Raw genomic sequence first — 6,763 nt, forward strand, 5'->3', positions numbered from 1 at the left:
GCTGAACTGTGAACTTCTGGCGAGATTGTTGCATGCGAAGTTTTTTGAAAAATTTCAAACCGATTTCCACTTTTTTAAAAGTCAAATCTTGTGTGCCATCAAATCAACTGAAATGGAATGCAATTATCAAGGTAAGTACGGAATATTCTAATGGGAATGTGATTTGGTTCTCATAATAGTATCATTTTTTTTCTGTATTATAGTGACTTTCAACACTGGTTCGTCACTTTAACTTCCATTTTTGAAAGAATGTCGGGAGTGAGAACTGAACCTTGAGCGTGAGAGGATGTTACCACTACGCCGGATCGCCTCCACGGTATAATAGTATTAAATTTTTTAGACAACATGATGTCAACTCAAAAAAGGATGTTTTGTATGTATTTAAACCATTCATTTTATTTATCCTTTTGTTAGATCGGCAAAAACATACGAACATAAAACAAACAAACTTTAACAAAAATATTTATTTTTACATTGGCATACAAATTAACAAATGCTTTAATATACATTTACATACACATAAAGGGTACAGACAAAAATGGGTGGGTTATATCTACGATACAACCGCAAGGTTGATGTGGGACAACCGTTGGCTTAGTAATCATTTGTTTGTATTGATTAAATTACTGATTGAATGAAACAATTTCCGAATTCAACTAAATTCAACATATTTGTTGTGTATGTTTTGATGGCTGTGTTAGGGAATACATTTCGGTGGGAACAGAAATCCTCCCTCCCTACTTGCATTTATTTGCAAAGCTGATTCCCCCAGATACATTGATTTTGAAATTCTGAATTCTCATGAAAAATAACATTGTATTTATTGTGATATGTAGTTGCGTAGAAATATTTCCTATCATTTGATGCAAACATCTTACCGATCTATTTATCTATTGCGAAATGTTCGAGTTATAAGCATTCGAAATCTTTCATTTTTTCCTGCATGTTGTGTGACAAGCAAATGCAAATGAGACTAGCAACTCGAAAAAAGAGCACTAGCACTAGATTTCAAATTGGCCTTTTTTTAAAAAATGTATTTTTCTAATTCTGAAGATAATATATGAATGGCTCATTCAATAACCTAATCATCTATGCATAAAAACATGGGCATTTCAACACGAAAATATTTTTTCCGACAACTTTTTCATGTTTTTTGTCACATGTCACAACATGTCAATCGTGAGAATTCACACACAAAAATGTTATGAGTTGAACAATTGTTATGAGTTAAACAATTAACTCGTAACATTATTGTGTGTAAATTCTCGCGATTGACACGTTGTGACATGTGATAAAAAAACATAAAAAAGTTGTCGGAAAAAATCTTTTCCTTGTAGAAATGCCCATGTTACATGTTCTGCAAATGTTGCCTTATTTAGAAACATGATAATAACATGTAAATCCCGTCTCCCTGCAAAAATGCTACATAAAAGCTATGAGAGATGTAATGTTGACGTCTTCGGAAAAAGTCCATATTTAAACATAATTTCAAGTTTTGCCGAATGCATCCATATAATGATTTTAAAATTAGAAAATTCAATAATAAATTCAATAAAATATTAATTATAGTTGTGTCATTCGATGTGGATAGAATCCTTAAAAAAATTGGTGGCGTCATATCGCATGAACTTATAATTTAATATAACATGAAAACATGATAAGCGCTGTTAGTCCTTTCGATGTTTGCGCTAACACAATTGACCTTTGTTCCAAAGTGTTATAGAGGCTTCGAACTACAAGATCCATCCGTCTATATAATTGATAAATGCCAATTATAAGATCAATCATTGAATAGTTTTGGGATTAAAACCACAAACGTTCGCTTAGCATGAAAACGTGAATGGTCGAAAGAATACATATCAAAAATGCATTTTGGGTGGGACGAAGTTTGCCGGGTCAGTAAGTTAATAGATATAAATCAAAATACACGTGTAATATTAAGAAAAGATGTAGAAGGGTCTGAGCCTAGGGGCACGGACGGAAGTTTGACGTAGGACTGTGATTGTTCAGAACACTTGGTTATTTTAGATGTAAGTCTTTTGATTGTTCAGAAAACTGTTAGTTTGACTTTTTTGAAACTCTAAATAGTAGCCCTTAAAATGGCCGTTTGTTGTATGTACTAAAACGGTTTATACCGAACAAAGAAAGACAATAAGCTTCTGGCAGGAAGTTCAATTAAAAGTGATTACATTGAATATGAAATTTATGGGGAAGAAACGAAAAAACAAGTTGAAACTACTCACGATTTCGTAATATTTTGAGGTAAAATACAAATGAAATGATGAAGTTGCTTTGTTTTAAATGGATAGCTATGGTATCATTTTTTTTTCCATTGTCTTATTCCTATTATTAGGCATCGGAAGCAGTAGCTTTTTCGGTGTAATAATGTTCGTTTGCAGTCTTTCACAATCAAGTCGTATTGGTTCTACTGCTCAATCTATCATAGAAGGAATATGAGTTTCCGTCTATTAATATTTCATTTCGTTTCATTTTTGTGATGCGATGTAATGCCGATCTCAAGTCTTTACATGATAATGGCGGTCTCCTCCTAATTAATGAACGATCACTGTATGGGTGACATTTACCTCGTTGCTTCGATGAAATCATGCATGAAGTTTGAGTGAAGCATTAAATCTTGCATCTGATTACTTCAACAGCTTGCTAATTTGTTAGATAGAACGAATTATTGCACGCAATTTTGTGTTACATACAACATTCATGGGAACAAAATTGGAAGAAAGAATGCATAATACATGATTTACCTTCGCATCCGCTCGCAAAACATAGCTCTTTTATTTGTTAAATTGCTCACTTGTTTTATTATTTCCACTGTTGATGTCTCAGGCGAAAAAAATGGTGGATAAATTTTCCGTCTAATGGTATATATTATGACATATATCGTAAGAACGATTCTGCGTAATATGCATATGAAAACTCTTAATAAATGTTCGTTTTTTTGTAAAGTGACCCTTCTATATAGAAATCAAAGACGTATTCCTACGTCAAAATCATCAGATACATTACGTGCAGTTATCATTGATTGTATAAACGATTCTGATGAAATGTTTAGTTGACAAAAAACGCATTTAAACGTTTTTCGTATAATTTTGACCATATCTTTTTTTTTCGGACGAGGTCGCCGTTCGTGATGTTTTTAGCAAAAGATCTGTTAGCCATCTTAAGCTAAAACCATTACGAACGGCGGATGGTTGTGAATAAAGGATTCAAATCAATTAACAGTCGATGTTTGTAGAATATATTCGAACAATCTTCTCCTTCCCCTATCAAGAGTCAAATATATTTAACGTATCGTTCTTAGTCAGTACTCAGTGTGAATTCTTTTCTTGAAGACTACATAAGAGGAAATACAACACAATTGCATCTTGTATCGAACGAAAGCGTTTGGAATGCATTATTCGTAAGAAAAAAATCATTCAGTGTGAAAAGCTTAACTAAATGATACAGAAGAATACTGCCGTTCTACGCGTAGTTGTCCCATGTTCCAAAATCAGCAACTGAGAAAAACACAATCAAAGTTTTTTAGCATGTTTGTCTATCAGAAGCTTTAAGCAGCAGTAAACTATTGTCTAATGAATGTTGAAAAGTTCCCCTCACTCGAATCAATTAAGCTTTATTATAAGTTTCAAAACTCATGGTGGGACAGATATGCCTAACATATCAACATATGAACATATCAACATGGGACAATTGAACTTGATGTTGTTTTTGTTTTTTGTTTTTTTTTCCGAAAGATTATGCATAAAAAACGTCGTTTTATGGAGAAGAGAGTAATCTGCAACAGTTTTGCAGAATATGAATCTCATTGTTATTAGGCATTCGCTAATAAGGTGTACAAGTGTTCAGCTAAACTTTTTTCTATTTGTTTGAGAATTAGTGTTTTCTTTCAAACCAGAAATGGGCGCTTTAGTCCTGCTGGAAGGGTGGCATAAAATTCTTGTACTTGAACCGATTCATTTATTATGGATCCACAAAAAATACATGGTGGGACAGTTATGCCTAGAATATGAACATGGGACAAGTGAGCTTGATGTTGTTTTTTAAAAGCTGGGAACATACAAAAACTTTTTTTGTGTTCTTACGCAAGATAAGGCATAAAACATCGTTTTATGAAGAAAAGTGAAAAAAGTAACATGGGACAACTATGCGTGGAACGGCAGAATAGCACTTGAAAATCCGACTGATTAGAATTCTCGAGGGTGTCTATAAATTGACTACGATTAACTCCGACAATCGATAAGTAGAACCCGATGGTTATACGCCTCTACATCCATTACTTGTTTCAATTACTCCATGTTAACAATACGAATGTCTCCACATATGGAATGCAAACTAGATTTTTACCTTTCTCTGCTTGTGTCAGCTCCTAAACTGGGTCGACTGGTTAAATGGCCGGTTTGTTCGCTCTGTATTACGGTTGAACTGCGCTATCTCCCTCTCTATCTCACTAAATCGCCGTCGCTATTGCTGTCTGTCTTATTAGTCCGATTAGGGACAGGTCAAGGGGCCACTCGAGTCGCTAACAGCGCAGCGCTAGCAGACACTGCTGTACACTTGCACTACCATCGGCGATCCCCTCAGGAAACATCCCCACACAGTGTAGGAGTTGCGATCGGGTGGCAGGTAATCCAATAATTGTAATCCGAATTGGGAATGATTAATTTCAATTTGGCCTGACCAATCCTCTTGTTTGTACATGCGTATCACTTGGTCAGAGGCACCGTTTTTTGTTTCACAATTTTTCACTTTGAAACTAATACTGCACAACGCTATTAAACAGTATCCGCGGTTTTTTGCTCTGATGGGGGTGCCACAATTATAACCACTCACCGATTTCAGGCTTTAATCCTTTCTGATTTTGAATTTGAGCAAACAATCACTCCCGCTTGGGGCGATGACCACAAAATTCAATAAACTTTTATTGCTGTTAAGCTTTTACCACTTTTGGGGTGACACTTAAACTTTTTCACCGACGAAATCGCAAACGACACCCGTCGAATCGTACTCATTCACTTGAATTTTAATTTTTCTCTCGCGTTTATCCAACTCCAACCAGTCGTCACTACGCGTGTACACACTTAACCTCAATCCGCGAGTCAGTTGAACGATTTAATCCCTGATAAACATTTCGCGGCAACGACCCTAAACAGCAGCCTCCATCTTGGCTGCTTAAGCAGCTTCACAAGACCACTTGTACCATTTTTTCTGTTGTTGTTGTTTTTCAACACCGCTCAAATATTTTTCCTCCACTTTGAGCGAATTCCATCATCGTTTTCCTTCTTCGTCTGTCATATTGTGCCCGGATTGAAATTCTTTCAACACTTGATTGCGTACAAGGATCTGCACGCGCTCTCTCTCTCTCTCTCGCACACTTTTCGCCAAGGATCTTCGATTAAACTCCCGGATTTGCGCTGAACAATTGTCACGGACACGGTCACAGGTGCGTCGTTCAACCACGGTTAACTCTCTCAGACTGAACGGACTGCGCGTTGCACAACAAGTTCATCGAGCGCACACACGGACTCTCCAACAAGCGAGAGCTAGAGCTTATGGGGGAGAGAGAACAACAGTAAAGGACTGAGCACTCACTTGTTGTTGCCTTTTCTCAATTTTTCCGCTTGTGTTTGTCCCGAATGGGCCATGCTTGCACCACTACACAATCACCTCCCCCCGGACAAGAAAAGCTCTGCGTTTGAGAGTTGTAGATCGGGTTACGTTTGCGCTTACACTTCGGGTGACCCTAAACAAACCCCCGGCCGGACTCATCGCGTGAAGGAGCTCTATGTCCACTGTTTCGAACTTCCGCGCGGAGAGAATTTTCTTCGGTCCGATGTTGGCTGCGAGAAACTATGTGGAAGACGGCCGAGATAAGATCAACTCAAACGTGAAACCGATGGAATGAAGTTGAGTGAGGTAAACAAAACAAGTCAACATAGCGCTTAGTTTGCAGTGAGCGAGACAGAGCAAAAGGAGAACAAGTCAAGCCGGTTTTCGATTCGTTTCTTGGTCCGATCTTGGAACAGCTTCGATTCCGTCTCTTTTTGGTTTTCATGCACACATACAGACACACATACACATACACTCACACGTAACCACTTTGGCTGAGGCTTTTGTTTTCTTCGCCGTTTAAAGGAGCGCTTTGGACTATTGCTAGTTCAGCGTCGGTTTCGGATCCTCGACAAGTCCGACTTCCGAACAATGCCGATTCGAAGTGGTTTTTGTGGATTGTTATTGATTTATTGTTGCTGATGATATACTTTCAGTTGAATGTGGCTTTCATTCAAATAAGAATTGTTGGAAAGTTTGCATCATCAGAATTTGAACTGAGTGGAAGTAAAAGTCTTTCGCAGCTCGCATGTTTTGATTCATTTTTATATTTTGATGAGTGAATAACGATGTATTTGTCTTATTGTTATACGTTGTTATTCCAATTAGGGATTGAGTTCATATCAAATTGTCTTTGAGTTTGAATCTGTCCCTATATGAACTCATCAACTTTTTCGTCTATCTCTTGTTCAGATTCCAGTTGAAATGTATGGTTTGGAGAATTAATGATTATTTCCAAATAAAGCTTTCAGTCATGCTTTTGCTCATCTCGGATTTGTCGAGTGGAAACAGGTTCATATCAAACTTTGGATCAGTCTGTTGTAATACCCCGAATACGAAATATAATAACTTCTATATATATTATGCTTCCATCGGACCCTGATCTATCTGGACCTTATTTTAAATATTTTATTTCTCG

At 36.8% G+C, this 6,763-nt stretch overlaps 1 protein-coding gene across 2 annotated transcripts in view; it reads right to left on the bottom strand.

Moving 5' to 3' along the window:
* Positions 1-5,808, bottom strand: part of LOC129776192 (protein bowel) — a 131,363-nt gene extending 125,555 nt beyond the window's left edge. The window contains exon 1 of one of the 2 annotated variants that reach the window (XM_055781686.1): positions 4,363-5,808. The gene's annotated coding sequence lies outside the window, so the exon portion shown is untranslated. The remainder of the gene's footprint in view (positions 1-4,362) is intronic. The other variant, XM_055781685.1, reaches the window with a different exon arrangement.
* Positions 5,809-6,763: the final 955 nt, after the last annotated feature.

This window comes from Toxorhynchites rutilus, chromosome 3, assembly GCF_029784135.1.
Source record: "Toxorhynchites rutilus septentrionalis strain SRP chromosome 3, ASM2978413v1, whole genome shotgun sequence".
In the NCBI taxonomy this organism is placed as follows: domain Eukaryota; kingdom Metazoa; phylum Arthropoda; class Insecta; order Diptera; family Culicidae; genus Toxorhynchites; species Toxorhynchites rutilus.